The 16,381-nt window shown below is 37.3% G+C and overlaps 1 protein-coding gene across 2 annotated transcripts in view; it reads left to right on the plus strand.

The window, feature by feature from the left end:
* The first annotated feature begins 5,155 nt into the window (after window positions 1-5,155).
* LOC136987526 (brain tumor protein-like) overlaps window positions 5,156-16,381 on the plus strand; it is a 71,002-nt gene continuing 59,776 nt past the window's right edge. Inside the window, exon 1 of one of the 2 annotated variants that reach the window (XM_067285267.1) lies at window positions 5,156-5,437. The gene's annotated coding sequence lies outside the window, so the exon portion shown is untranslated. Of the gene's footprint in view, window positions 5,438-12,494; window positions 13,440-16,381 lie in introns of those variants that run through there. The other variant, XM_067285266.1, reaches the window with a different exon arrangement.

Consider the following 16,381-nt stretch of genomic DNA (forward strand, 5'->3'; position numbering starts at 1 on the left):
AGGCCCACCGGTGTACGAGGATTCGGACCTGTCCAAACGGCCAATTTTATGGTTTTATTATTTAAGGCGACGGGACACGGGTGATCTGCCGAGGGGAAATGCCTCTCGGGAGGTCTTTTATGGGAAACTGATCCCTATTTAGGTGTTACTAACGCGAAGAAAATCCGGAAAACTCCACGTGGCCGATCTTTGGGTGCCCATCAGTGACCGAGTGGGTAAAACCACCGAACACTGACAGTCGGTCGTGGCTTAGCGCCTGGCCAACGGGCCGCCCACGTGGAGTTTTATGAGCTTTCTTCGCGTTAGTAACACCTAAACAGGGGTCCGTTTTCCACAAGAGCTCCACGCGACCTTTGTTTCCTTGCGATTTTCCGCCCCGTAGATAGCCTACTAAGAGGACCTTTAGCGAGCCAGTTATGGATTCGGCCAGGCCACAATGGGGCGGCCGAATGGCGAGGGACGTGGCCCGACGTTTCCGTCGAGATTCGAACCCGAATCCTCCAGAACAGTACGCTGCCGCCGCAATCGGTCTACCGTCTGTGCCCTTGTGGTGCGAAAAGGAATTACGAAGACTCCAAAATTTATCGTCTGTCTTATTTACGAATTTTAAAAGTACACTTTGGTATATTTTTATTATGTTTATGCGATATATTTCATACTATTTTTCAGTAAAACTGCTAATTTAAAAAAAAATCTACGTATATAATTAAGGACATTAATAATTTATCGAAATATTTTTATCGGTCCGGTTTTTTCGATGATAAAGTCGTTCTCCGTTGTTCTTCGTCCGGTATATAAAACAATAATGAATGCAATTATTTACGTCGCTTTTTACGTTCTTCCTGTATTATAAGGTGGTGAGTCGGCGTGCTTTAAAAGCATTCGACTGTGGAGTGCTTTTATGCAAAGCTTGCAGCTTGCAAAATAATAGAATGCCGTTCCATCGGTACTTACTTTTTCAATGAAATTTTTTTCGCTTCTCTACGAAACGTTTTATTGTATTTACAAAAAGGCCTCCCGATGCTACCGATGCGATTGTTATTGCTAAATTGCAGAATGTATTTGGATAAATGATGATAATTCGTTCGATGTACAAAAGTTCCTCCATTATATCGAAGATTAAATACAGAGAGATAATTTCTTACTGTTCAAAAGACATTCGCCCGCGTGTCGTGTTGCCGTATACAAATACTAACGCGAATAAAATCCGGAAAACTCCTAAACCCAAACCTAAAACATAAATATAATTTTATAGCAGATAAATCCAAAATATGTCGGAAATATCCCGATTTCAATTTTTGTATCTAGTAGGTAGCGCTCCTTTCGAAATAATCTCCGTTTCAAAATGGTGGACAAAAGAAAATGTCCAGTGGTGTGTTTTTCCTGTCGAATAGCTGCTTTTTCGCACGGGTATTCTTTCAAGAAAAAATAATCTTGTAAACGTTTCGCCATTATTCCAGTAGATATTGGCACGAAACTAAAATCACTCTATTTTGGTATCAATAATTTCAATTAAGTAATCGAGTGCCATAACGGAATAGTAACAGGATAATCATTTATTGACCCGCAATTACTGAATTTCATAAAATGATAGTGTCAATCGGTGATATATTTATATACAGAAATATAAATAAAATATAAACTTATCAGTTTATCTGTACGGACTTGATCTCGAAATTTTTCATGGTTATCGCGCGTTATCTTCGGATCAACGATTATTTACGATCGATATCCGAGATGATAAATTCCAAAATCTCTATAACCTTAACCAACAAATTATCTAATCTATCTAATTAAAGCCGCTAGACGAAACTGTCCGCCATTTTAGCACTCCGGTGGTCGATTGGATAAAAACGCCCAACAGTAGATTGCGGGTTCGGGCCTGGCCAACGTGCTGGCTACGTGAGGTTTTTCGGGTTTTCTTCGCGTGTCTAGCATCTAGTTGGGGGAGGGCATTTTCTCATAGAAAACCCTCTCTAGAGACAACCCACTCGGTGGATCGTCCACGTGTGTGTTGCCTTCTATTATCAATTCAATCCAGTCCGCCATTTTGATTCTGTATTTGCCAAACTTTTGGTGATTGGTAAATTTAGTTCGACAATTTAAAAAGTAAATATTTTCGTTACGTTATCAAACTAGCATTTTATTTATGGTAATTTAATTCATTTAGAAAATATCGAAAGTAATTTATATATGCGATCGATATTTTTGTAGAAAACTACATAAATGAGAAGAGTGCCGGAAATAACGTCGGCGATAATAAAATTTCGTCATTAACGAGGGACTGACCCGCAACGGGGTCACGGACGCGATCATCGTATTGGAACGTTCGCTCGTTGACAACCCAATAAGTAATAATTATCGATTCGGAGATGTTTCTAGGACGAGAGAGACTCGGACCACTTTTGTATTTTTCTCTCTCTCTCTTTCCGCACTTTTTTTTTAACTCTTTCCGCCCTTGTGGGCACTAAGAGGGCCTCTTTTAATAGGCCCATTATGGGTTCGGCCAGGCCCACAATGGGGCGACCGGGTGGTGAGGGACGGGGCCCGACATATCCGAACGGGCCACCCCCCGAAAAATTCCTGGGGATTATTCGACCCGTTCGGATTCGATCCCGGGTCCCCCAGAGCGGTAGGCTGCCACCTTGACCGCTCGGCCATCCGGCCTCTCTTTCCGCACTTGTGAGCATTAAGAGGGCCTTTTTTGCACGGGCATTGGGATTCTATCGGGTCCATAATGAGGGTGGCCGAACGGATAGGGAACCGAAACATCCGGAACTAATCGCCCACGAAAAGTTCCTAGGGTTCTCGTCCCGGATTGAATTCCGGATCCCCAGAATCCCAGGCAGCTCTCACATATATTGGGTCCCGTTCTTCATCACTTCGCCACTCTCGTTATAAATCCTGCCAAATCCAAAACGAGTGCGATTATTAAAAAGGGCCCTACTAGTGCCCACGGGACGAAGAAAAAAACATAAAAGTATGAAAAAATCCACGGTAATCAGAATGCTGTCCAGAATAAACCGGACGGTCTGGAATTTTCGAATAATTTACTCTTTTTCGCGTGACTTCTATATATTTTAATGCAACGCGGAATGTATTTAGTCGGCGCAGATTATTTAAGGTTTATTGGATCCAAATTGTCTAGTGTGATTGGTGACAACGCGATAAAATGTGTTTACCGTAACGGAAAATACGCAAGTCGTCGAATGATTTGCCGAAAAGCCGTGTCCTACTCTTAATCGAAAAAATGTGTAATTGTTGGTCGTGTTGTTCGAGGAGTGGGTAAATTCGAAATACCGAGATTATTTAGAAAATATTTTCGAAATCGTTCGACAAAGCGTACATTTGAAATGAAGATCATTACGCTACCGTGATGTATTTGAATGTGAAAATGAAAGAATACGAAAACAAAAGAAACGACGATTTTGTGCTTAAATGTGAAAATGTTGCAACGGAACTTTGTAATAAAATGTTATAATGAAACGTGTGAACGTTATAACGAAACAAGAAAACGTTGTAGTAAAACGTAAAAACGTTACAACGAAACGTAAGAACGTCATAATGATAAGTAAAAGAATAAAATTGTTGTAATAAATTGTGAAAACGTGAAATCGTTATAACAAAACTCGAAAACGAAAGATAACAGTTTCACACGTAGACGTAACCTTTCACTTAAGCAAAACTCCACTTCGAATATAAAATCAAAATATAAATATATATATATATATATATGTTACCGGCAAAACCCGATTTTACGCCAAACTAGTTTTGCCTAGGCCAAACTAGTTTGGCGTAAGCGAGTCAGGCCAAACTAGTTTAGAATTTAAGTATATTAATGGTTAAATATATTAATGGTTAATTTAAGTTCATCATAAAACACAAATAAGTTCATTTTAAATTTTAGTTTTGATTTTAAAAGTTGTTTTTATTATTTCGTTTGAATGTTTGAAAATATTTTCGAAAGTTAATTATCTTTAAAAGTGCATGGCTTAAAAAAAAAAAAAAATACAAACTGATAAGTGCTGATTAGCTTATTTTTATTTTACAGTTTTGTAAAGTGTTGTGTCACTTCTAATCAATGCCGTTTTTGGTTAATGTTACTCTAGGTATCGAAGGTGGCGGCTCGTCTCCGATTCCGGCAATCGGAAGACGGGGAGCAGTGGGGACGCACGCTCTAACCTAACCTAACCTATTCTAATAATTTGGTTGCTAATAATTATGGTAATTTATTAGAATAGGTTAGGTTAGGTTAGAGCGTGCGTCCCCACTGCTCCCCGTCTTCCGATTGCCGGAATCGGAGACGAGCCGCCACCTTCGATACCTAGAGTAACATTAACCCCGTTTTCTATAATTAAGTAGACTATGTTTGAATAAATATCGTTCTTCTAATTGATTGCCTTTTAATTTTATTTTAACCATTAATAGACTCGAATAATAATTCTAAACTAGTTCGGCCTGACACGCTTACGCCAAACTAGTTTGGCGTAAAATCGGGTTTTGCCGGTAACGTATATATAAAGATTTCGTTAAAAATGTAACGAGTAAACAGAATTCGGACGACAATAAAATCGAAGCGTGACGTTCTTTTCATTGTTTAAATGATGAAATCGGCAGTTTTAATCCCTAACGGAAAGGACCTTTGATGCAAAATTACATCGTCGAAAATAAGAGATTAATAGGAAATAATTAAATAACACTCAATAAACATAATTAAATAAAAAAGGGAATTAGGAAGCGGGACAAAGGTCACGAGAGAGGAAATTTACAGTTTTACACAATTTAACGTAGTTTAAATACGTTCAAACTTATTGTATAATAATAATAATAATTTTGGAAATAACTGTATTAGTAATTCGAGTCCTTACATACTTAAAACGAATTAGGGAAACAGAAGAATCTCCGGGATTAACCGCAACTCCCGTATCGACGACGATGACTAAATTGCCATCTGCGTGTTTACCCCTAAAAAATTAAATAAAGAAAGCTAGTAGAAAGAGAAGGGAAATCGTCACATCATCGATTTATTCTCTTCGCCACGTTTACTTAACTTCCAACACTAGAAATTGAACGTAATTTGTAGCTCACAGCGTAGACTAGTGTGCGAAATAAAACAATAAGAAGAGAGAAGGGAACAAAAGAGAAATAGGCGACGGTTGTTGGGGGGTCGAAACGTTTCCCCCTCTAGTAGGGGGTCCGATTAAAATCGTGCAGTCCGAGCAAATCGAGATCAGCTGGCACAAAACGGGAGAAAGGATGAGTCACCACGCGTTGTCTCGAACGCCCTTCTACCTACTTCGTCATTGTTGGTGCTCTCTCGCTCCCCCTCTCCCGCGCTTTTTATTTGTAAGGACCCGGGACCCTCTATAATCCGTTGTGGAAATATTGATATCTGCCATTGATTTCGATCCCTCGTCTACACGCCTGCGACAGTTAAGTAAGTGTATTTTTCTACGATTTTTACTGCATTTATCACTTTTCCATAGCGCTAATATTGCGATTTACCGTCGTGCCAGCCGCGTAATTTGTTTAATTAAGCGTCGTAACTGGCGCAATACGCAAAATTAGCGAGACATCACCATTCACTCGTTTTAGCGATCGCCGCTCGCAGATATATTTACGCGACTCCCTTTGTTCGTTTGATCGACGTTATTCGAGTATTAATTATTCTTCTGCGGGCCTTTATAACTCGACTTCAATTAATTGGCAGAGGGGTTAGAATTGCGGCTCCTTAAAAAAAGAAAAATATATGCAAATTTCCAGCAGAAATAGACATTTCTGAGGTTCGTTTTTAATGGGGGATGCATCATTAATATTGTTAGTTAAAGCAGTCTGCGAGAAAGCATAAAACAGGATACGGAATAATTATTTTCCTCTTTAGAAATTAATTAACTTATTCAAATATTCCGTAAAATAATTATATTTAAAAAAATTCGGGGTGGTTCAAAAGTCAGTTAACCCACCGCAATAAATGTCTTACCGACAAATCTCGTAGCTTTAAATTATAGCATTGTTCGAATCGTTTTACGGCTGGTTCGGGTAAGCTGACTTTTGGACGCCCTGTATTTAGAACAATTGAATAGAAATTGCGTAAACGATACAGACAGATATCAAATAACAATAATAATCGTTTTATAAATGATAAATATTTATATCGGGGAACGAATTATATTATTTATTTTTATTAATCCCTATAATTTGACTCCTCGCGATTAGACTTTATACAACTACCGAGTCCTCTGTCGAAAAATTATTCGTCATTTTAGCGACGTTTAAAATAAACAAATGAAAAGAAATGTCTTAATTAATCCTCCTTAATTATTCGGGCGTCGATTTTAGATAAAATGATGAAGGTGACTTTTGTTCTTCCTTCCTCGTCTCCCCGTCAGATCCGCGAAAACACCAAAAATATGGATGCTATCAACGAACAGAACAGTGACGAAGTGGGATAATTTAAATAAATATATTTATATATATAATATAATACGATACAATGCAAATATATTTAGTAGTTTGCTTCCTAGATACTACTCGACACGATACGTTGTAATTACGTATCGATGACGCGATTTATTACGTATTGTTACGGACGGAAACTACCCAATACGGATAATTAACGCGCTCTCCGACGACCCGGTGAACTCTTTCTACTATTATTAGGATACTTAATTAGTAAATTTATGCCCAGTAATCTCCATTACGATATTTTGTCCGATGATTTTATTTCGGTAGAATTCGGGCCCCTTTTCTCGCCCCCTTTCGCTCGAATGGGCATAATATATTTCACGCTCTTTCTCGCGGTACCAAAAATAGGGCCTCGTTAACACGCGGCTTTTTCCCCCGTCTAGTCGCTCTTCCATATCTATATCGGCACTATGCCTCTTTAGAGGGTAATTCGTAATTAATTAAAAATTGGAATTTTATGCTTATTATTTTTATTTATTTATTCGTCTATCGAGCTTCGACCACTGTTAAGTGTCTATTAAGCTTCCCGTAAATGGACTTGACAAAAATGCCATTCTATTTCCATTTATTGGAAACGAATAAGTATATTTGGAATGATTTTTCGATAATTCTCTCTCTCTACTTGTGTAATTATCGAGTTATAAAATAGTTTTCTCCCTCTCTTCCACTTCTAATTAAAGATTTAAGTGTCGAGTCGCTCTTCCTAGAACCGGAGGCATTATATCGCTTCGGACATCAACGTTTCCCGGAGACCTTTAAAGACGATTTCCTCATTTTTCGAATAATTAAATTTATTTATTTTTTTAATAATCCGAGTAAACGTTGAACTAAACAAAGCGCTGTAAACGTCGTTCCGTCGTCGGTTTTTCGGTCCTAAATTTTAGTAAAATACAATTAAGTCTACATTAATCGAACAAATAATTAATTTTCTTAAAATAGAGGAATTATGCGAGAACGAAGTGAACGAGACGCGCGAAAACGCGACGTGGAAGACCACGTCACGTTTCGCGGGAAGTTGGCGAGGCCACACATTGTATCGCGGATTACACGAGTACGGGCACAAACAACATACACGTATCGAGACGTACAGAAAACGTACTTTTATAACTCAAAACTTATGCCCCGTTTACGCGTTATAGAGTGGTAGTAGACGCCCGAAAAGACCGCGCGTATCCCGAAGGTCGTTAAGTTTCCCACTTCTGTTATATAACCTATATAGGCTATATAAAACGGCCTTAATAGGTTAAGTATAGATTAACGACAGGTTATATTTTATAACGTTCGAAGTCATTCTTCTTCCGAAGGATAACGAGAACCTAATCGCTAACGGTGACGCGTCGAGTCGTTCGAAGGTTTTTCTATTTCCTTGGCGAAAATGCCGACTTAAACATTTCAAAAATTGCCATCGAGTCAAAAAAACGCAATTTATTCACTTTAAATTCAAATTAATTTCGCGAATTTAAAAGTAAGTATAATTACTTTTCTGCCAATAAACCTTAAAAGTTTCCTTCTGGATTAACGAGAAGCGGGACAAATCTTTTTTAATCGCTTTTAATAAGATGTTAATCGACGTCTGTACCGAGTAAATTGTTCAAAATAATAATTATAATTATTCTATAATTATCAGTTCTCTAAACAGAATTAACGAAATTCGTTTTCGGCTTAAAAAGGAATATTTATAACCTTACAAATCCGAATTCGAAAAAGATATAAACGTCCCAAAGAGGCCTCTCGGAGTCCGACACGTGCCCTAGAATACTAATTAAGAAAAATCGTATGTCGTTTTCTAAATATAGTTTACAATTTGACAATTTTATCGGTAAGCCGGAAATGCGAAGGAAAGAATAGTCCCAATGTTCTAAACATTGCGACTATTCTATTGGGCCTCCGAGGGCCTCTAGACATTTCCGACAAATAAGTAGGGCCTGGTATTTCCCATCTGGCGCGATACGGCCAGATGGGAAATACTCGAACCCATCTTTACCTTAACCGCTTAACGCTTATCGGATTAAAGAATGGACAATATTCGCCAGTGATACGTGGGACGGAAGCGAGTTTCGATTATCGATACGAACTAAGGGACTCGCCTGGAAAAAATTAAGCCATTGTCGAGCGACGGACAAGATTAATGACGTCACGTGCCGATATCGAAGAAAACGCGGGTTAATTAATGCCGATAAGAAGCGGCGAGTTGCGAGTTTTTCGATTCTCGGAAGCGATTAGCGAGAAGAGGCCACCGGAGAAATGTATAGGGATCGTTCTCCGATTCTTTGTCGCATCGATGGCCGAAGATTTGGCGATTAAAATAAGATATAGCCCACGCGAGTTTGCCGTAAAGAAGGAGTCGGCGACGGCGGGAAGGGCGGAAACCGCCCTCGTTCTTTATTATTTTCGTCGGAATGGATACAGTTAGGTAGCGCGGATGCGCTAAAACCCAGCGCGTCGGGTCACGGCCACCAGGTCACGGGCGGAGACCGCGAATGCGCTCGACGGTCGAGTCGATCGATGAAAGGGTAGCCTACATTCGACTGCCTCCTCTCCCTCCCCGCACGCGCCGCTCTTCGTTACTGCTCGAATATTTTACTCTCTAACCGTTCCGCTTTAGTCGATCCCGCGCCCGTTTCGCGTACTTTAAACTACGCCAAGCGGGTATCCCATTAGACGGTAATCTAATATAATCGGTGACGCGTTTTTGTGGGGCCCGGGCAAATTTGAATTAGGGGGGCCCCTCGCGCAGTGTCGACTTCAAACGTTTTTCTTCGGGGGGAGCTTCCCGATATCGTTCGTTTTCTAAGTTCTACGCCGCGACGGTGCACCCCGCGACTCGCGGGCAATCTAGAGTCCCAGACATGTACCAATTTTAAATTTCGGTATTCTTACTACGGTAACGAGTTTATAAAAGGTCGGTTTTGAATCCCCCGTTGGCGGGGGCCCCGGCAATTGCCCTTTAGGATAAGGCGCCGCCGAATATAATATATAATCGATATTCCTATTTAGCTGCCTATCGTTTCGTTTACTCCGATGCCTTTTAAAGTATGCAAAATAGACGCCGGATTATCGAGTTTTTGCACTCTTCCGCCCTTATTAAGGCGAATTTATGCCGTAACGGGGTCGAATGTTTTTCCTCTCGAACCTCCCTTTGTGACTTTCCATTTCGGCTACTCGGAGCCATTTTTGCGTATCTTACGTCACGGTCGATTAGTTAGGTCGACGATATTAATTAAGTATTGGACCGCGAAGAAGAGGAACTTTATCGACTTTCTTCGTATTTTTCGGGGTGAAAGAAGAGGAGGTTTGTAAGAGAAAAATGCGATTTTAGATCGAAGGTTAAAATTAATTTTTATCAATCGACTTAAATTATATATTTTGAATAAATGAATATGCCAGCGCATTAAAGTTCCGATCGTCTTTGTTATTCTAAATACCGGTCGAGAAACGAACCATCTGACGTCATTTATCTAAGTAATGATTGTTTTCTGGGAACATTTGATTGTTCATTCCTACGCGAAGAATGCTCTTCGCTTAGGATTATTCGTACGTGGCATAAAATTATTCCCATTACCGTTAGAAAACGGGCGGGGGGAAATAAAATAAAATAAAACGAATCGTTTTTCCTTCTTCTCGAAAACTAATAACGACCAGGGAGAATCTCTGCCATTTTCTATTTGTAGAAATACTCGAAAAATTATAAGTGGATTACTTCTTAGAATGCAGCGTTCTCGTCGGTAACCGACGGGAATAATTTAAAAGACGGTGGGAGTATTGCGCGTGACTCATAAATGATAATATCGCGTAGAAGGTGGCATCCGACCCCTTAAAACCCTACGGGAACGGGGCCTAATCTACTCGATCGGAAGGCGGGCGACTGGGGATAGTTTGACCGAAATCTCGCGGTACGATGAATCGGTAATGCTCGTTGCTAAGTTGGCGATGTTTCGCTTTTTATGCCAGGAACTGGATTCGCCACCAAATAATCTCGATTTAAACTAAACTATTATAGAAATCTTTAATTGAATTGTTTTCATTTTCTTGCCATTAATTTGCCCGTTCTTTACATTCTCGATATACGTTTTGCGCGAGATCGCCGGTTCGTCTAACTCGAAATAATAAGTAAATAATATAATATAAAGGCGCGTAATATAAAAACACGGAGAACTTTTGTATCTTTAAATTGTTTTGTCTGTATTAGAGGCCTTTAATTTGTAGATAAAATAGTCGAAGACGTCGCGACGGTGTCGAACTCGGTGTCGGATACTTGGAAGGAAGATGACTAATTGTTTTATAATAAGTGAATTACTGCCGACGAGAATGAATTCATTGATTTTTCTATTTTTCTCCTCCGAGCAATTATTTAACTTCCCACATCCCGACAGCTGCATCGGCTCCGGGAGCAGCTGTCTACTTTCCATTGATATCCCAACTTTTCGCTTTATCGCTTACTCCAGATTTTTCTACCGATAATCGTAAATAAAATATTTGTAAATAAGTTTTTGTCGGTAAATATTGTAATATTTATCTCCGAATGATTAGAAGATAAAACTATATTGTTCCACTATTGTTCGAATTTATTTATCGATTTTAATTTCATTTTATTTGTTTTTTAGTGGAATAAACAGTCTTAAAATGGAGCGGATAATTGATGACGTATGCGACTTTACAGTTTCCACATTTAATTTTGTCCCAGTCGACTCTACATCTCGGTACTTGCAATTTATTATTTACAGATTTTATGCTGTTTAAAACACATTTTAAATATCCTACAACTTATTCTTTTAGTAAATCTATCCTAAATTAGCCTAAAAATTTGTGCCTAAGTGTGAATATTGGTTTAAAAGTTTGTGCCTATAGAAATTAGCTGGAAAACAGCTAATTTCTATACCTGTAGATCTATACAAACCTTGTGTAAGCTACTTGTATGCATAAATTATGTAAGTTTTATACTTATAAGCTTGTGTACGTAAATTTGGCAATGTTTTAATTGTCTTTATTTATTATATATATATATATGTACGGTACGTATCCAACCTAAATACATTAAACAGATTTAAAGCTCTTTAACATTTTTAATTGCACGAGGTGCCTCAAAAGTCGGTTAACCGTATATATATATATATATATATATATATAGTTTTAAACCGAATTATTTATAAATAAATAATCGGTTAACTGACTTTTGGGACATCCTGTATATACAACAAATTTAATAAATTTAATCTTTATTTTATGGATCCTACATCCGAAAATGGGGATCGATTTAATAAAGTTCTTAGTGAGATATGTGAAATTTTTAAACACTACATAAAATTTATATTTATTTTTATTTTATAAAGTACAAAATATTGCATCTGTAACCATAAAAATGAAGAACGTAATTAAAAATTTCATTCAAAAATTTCGATTTAATTAGATTGAAATATTCGTTAGAAGTTTGGTTTCGGGCTAAATATATTTCATAATTATTGCTTCTATATATATAAATTTATATCAACAATTAGCCAGTGTTCTATTTATGTTCTATACATGGATCTTTGAAGATGGCAAGTTCAGACAGCATACTATTTTCACGTATAATTTACTGCCCGTAAAACAATGCAACACGGGCTCTCGGATTAGCAGTTGGTGAAACGTCACAATTGCACTTCCTCATTGTTTATTAAAGGATTATTTTTGTCCGTGTTGCTTATGCCAATTTCGAGTAAATCGTCGTATTGTATTGCTCGAAATTTATCTGTCTCGTAGATATAATTACGTAGCTTATTCGGCGACGGTTTTAAATTTCTTGCCATCCTACGTTATGATACACGAGGCTCTTCTCTTTAAAAGCGTGGGCTTTAAGCTACGTCTCGTGGTTCGAAGCCCTAAGCTACAGTTTGTTTATGTATAAACCGGTCCCGTGTTTATTGTTGTTCTCGAGTCCATTTTAAAAAAATTGAGCTTTTTATCACACGTTAATCGCAGAAATTGCACTTGTATGAATTTAAAATTACTAATTTATTGTTTGCTAGTCGCAGGATAGTTTTTAGTAGCGCGGTGATTCCGCAAAATTTATAACGATGACTCACATACCGTCCTGTTCTTTGAACTGTATAAGGCCTATAATGAAAGGACATTCACGTTCTGTGGGTTTTGTAGTAGGCCAACTGTTCTGCATGCTATACCATTATGAGGGGGCCTATGACCTGGCGTTTGCTCTCGATTTTGCTACTTTTCCATCTGCTTTTTACAGTTCAGAGAATTTTCGGATACGCGAATTAAACAATACGTTTTTTAAAAAAAAAACAAAACATACATTAAAAATTAAATTGTCATCACAAACGCGTCAAGTATTAATATAAGCGAAATTATTGGCGTTAATGTGTTTTAGATTGATACAAATTGCTAAATTTTAATTATAAATACGCCACATACATATTGTTATTGTTAAAATGTAATAATTCGTTCAATCCGCAACGCCTAAAATACCAGAAATACGGCAACGTCACACATGTTTATACATATGTATAAAGCCGCTTACCCAAATCATTTGTGAAAAAAGCAACGTACCATCACCGCGAGACGGGTTTTATTTATTTATTTATTTTTATTATTGTTCGAAACACAATTGCGCGCTGCACAATAGTAAGCTACGCGTTGACGATATTATATAATAGAACGATAAGCAATCGAAGAATTTTAAATGCCGTTAATAGCAGACAATAACACCGTATTCGCGTTTCGCTCTTTGTTCGAACAATACCCGAATGCGCAGTAGGTTTTCGCGTCGTTGCGTTCGGCACATTCGCACCGTCGGGCGGCGCTAACGTCGCTAACGGTCATCGACCTTGAACCAAATCTTTCTCTTCCAAGTGGGATCGATTGTGTACCGAGAGAAAGATATGAGATAGCAAAACAACCATCGAAAAAAAACATCGCTTCTACCATTTATACATTTCGTTTGTCCGAGTGATCGTAACGATAACCCCGTGTTCGGGAAGGTAAGATTGTTATATCTTTTGTGAGAAAATGCATTTTATAAGCGACCGTGACCTCTAACCAAATGGCTGTATGACCCATTTAGAAATGCTTCTCCTTTTTTTCGCCTTACTAATGTTTTCATTGTGTAACGACGATATCAACAAGTCGTTAACGGTAACGTATTTATTTACTAGAAAATTAAGCGCTTCCAATTTTGTGTGGAAGTCACTTTTAGTTACTTCGTATATACAGCAGACGTACTGTACTGTACCATACATATAAATAAAAGTAACTTGTACAGAATTTCGGACCGACGAAATTGAACGAGGCTCTAGTATATTAGATACAGTAATTGTGTTAATTCTGTATCTAAGAATACGCTCCACTCGTTCTGTAAATTAAATTTATTTTTCGATACGGAATCAATCGCTGAAACCTTAAATTTTATTAGGCCTAAGTTGTTATCAAATTTTCAACGCCATTAATTTTAGAACTGTTTGGAAGTTGATAATTTCCGCATTCTTTTTGACCCGATTCGTTCGAGAAAATCATTTAAAGAAGAACGACGGGATCAGAAAATCCTAAAATTGTGTTCGTCTTTTAGTTAATTAATACAAAAATTGTAAAAATTCGTCCAACTGGTTGTCTGGCCGATTCATATAGGAAAATACTGTATACAGATTTCCAGACATGGGAAATCCCTATACTTGTAGTTAATTACGTATCTATTGTTATTGCTCAGTTACGCTAGTTATTATGTATCTACTTTGTAGTTAATTTTAAAAAAATACACTGTAAATTGTTACGTACAGTACGTATGAAAATAATATAATTATTTTTTCATTGTTCCACAGAAATACGTATATTTAAACTCGAATACTTTTAAAGGAATAATTGCACGGAGAAAGGCAATTCATCTAAAGTGTCGAGTTTAACTACTCGATAAAACGTTTAAATATAGAACTTGTTCGTGATCCAGATTTACAGAATATTCTGTCACACATTTCACATACAATTATATAAATAAATTATGAAGTAATCTAAATTATCTTATTAATTCGGTTAGCTTTCTTTATCAATAAGTGTATTTATTAGGCCTGTTAGAATAGACTAACAGGTTCCATGGGAATCGTCATCGAAACGATAGGCCTAAACACAGAAGAAACAAATAATTTAATACACGTTTTAAAATCTTGCTACTAATGAGTATATTGATGGCAATTAGAATATACGGAGACGAATTTCTAATTGTGTTGCGTGTTATCTCGAAAATGGGTTTTAATACCTTCGGAAAATGTTATAAATTTAATTCGTTTCTTTCAGTTAATACGATCTTTGTTTTATAAGACACCCGTAAGCTTTATGTATTTTAAACGTTGAATTTCGCTAGTCATTATGTACTGTACAGTACATACAGTACTGTGTAGACCACGTAGGCCTGGTATTTGTAGCGGGATGAAGGGAAGCAGAAAAAAATCAGTTTTGCACGTCGTTAGAATAAAAGTATTGCTGCAGAGATTACGTTCCACTATAAAAATACCATATTTCTAATATTGAATCGAGTTTTATACAAAACGTTCGACTATAGCGACTGGCCGAAGACAACTATCGCGTAACCTTTGCACCGGCAATGGAGAACGTCACGTACCGTTCTTTCCTATAAATTACCAATTTTAGTATTTGGAGAACTTATAAAGTAAGAAATTTAAGCGATTTTAATCGATACGTTTAAATATAACCCGAGGATAGACGGATATATTACGCTAAAGTCCACATAAATTCGAATATATAGAAGAGACACTAAATGTTATTTTGTGGAATCGGCTTACGAACCGTTTCATTTATACGGAAATCTATTTATTAAAACACGACACGAAAAATCGTGTACTCGGAACTATAAAATTTGCCGTGGAACAGCGGACGAGTGTCGACGACTCCGATCAAGGTCGTTCGTTGTTTGTACTTTTTATAATCTGCCACTTTTAAGTATTCCGTAACCGAATAATCCTTCCCCCTCGGTTTATAAAGCGTAACCGTTTTGCTCGACGTCGTCGATTGACAAATATTGATTACTAATTGTAAAATATAAATATTTCCTCCATTTTTATGCAAAGCGATCAATTAATTAAGATTAAATACTTGTCATCCAGACAATAACGACCAATTGAATATTTAACAAAACTACAGTATATTATCTCTCGACTATTTAACTAAATAAATATGACGTAAAATTATTATTTTATTCGTACGGGTGTACCGTTAAGTTACATTTAATAAAACCGAATAGTTATTATTTGATGTATTGTAAAATAACACGAAATAAGCTTTAAACTCGTCCTTCGATTCGGTTACTTAATCTTTTAAACGACTTTATCCAGTTTGTCTGAATTATATTTTAAGAGGTTTAATAGAAATATGTGAAATATTTATTTTTAAAATCGTTGTCAAATTTCAAATACTGCATTATAAATGATTACAATATGTTGCTTTTTAACTCTGTCTAGAGAATTAAAAATCGCGCCTGGCGTGTAATGTATCGTGTAATGTTCGTCAGTGTATGAAGTTACGCTACGTTTTCTCTTTTCTTCACTTAATTTTCCCTAAACATCTTTGACATTTCCTGGTTATTAATCGTCCTGATTTTTGATTTGAGAAACTTGTAGTGTACTGTACGTGTATTCTTTTTACGCACGGCTTATAAAGTTGAAGCTTAAGTACGCACGGAAATGTAATTTTTTGGCCTTTCGCTAAGAATGGAAGAAACCAAATGTTTCTCGAGTTCGTGACCCAAAACCGGTATCGAAACTAAGAAGGGGGATAGAAACGGGAAAGAAAGAAACGTCCTTGGTGTGTGTCACCGACCTTCCGGATATGCTAAACACCTGGAGGCTTCGGGCCATGACCATTTCCGGTTTTACGTATCAGCTGCTTGTACCGTTGTCGATCTCGTGTGCCTTTGTTC

Source organism: Centruroides vittatus, unplaced genomic scaffold, assembly GCF_030686945.1.
Source record: "Centruroides vittatus isolate TY-2023 unplaced genomic scaffold, ASM3068694v2 scaffold_2520, whole genome shotgun sequence".
Taxonomy (NCBI): Eukaryota; Metazoa; Arthropoda; class Arachnida; order Scorpiones; family Buthidae; genus Centruroides; species Centruroides vittatus.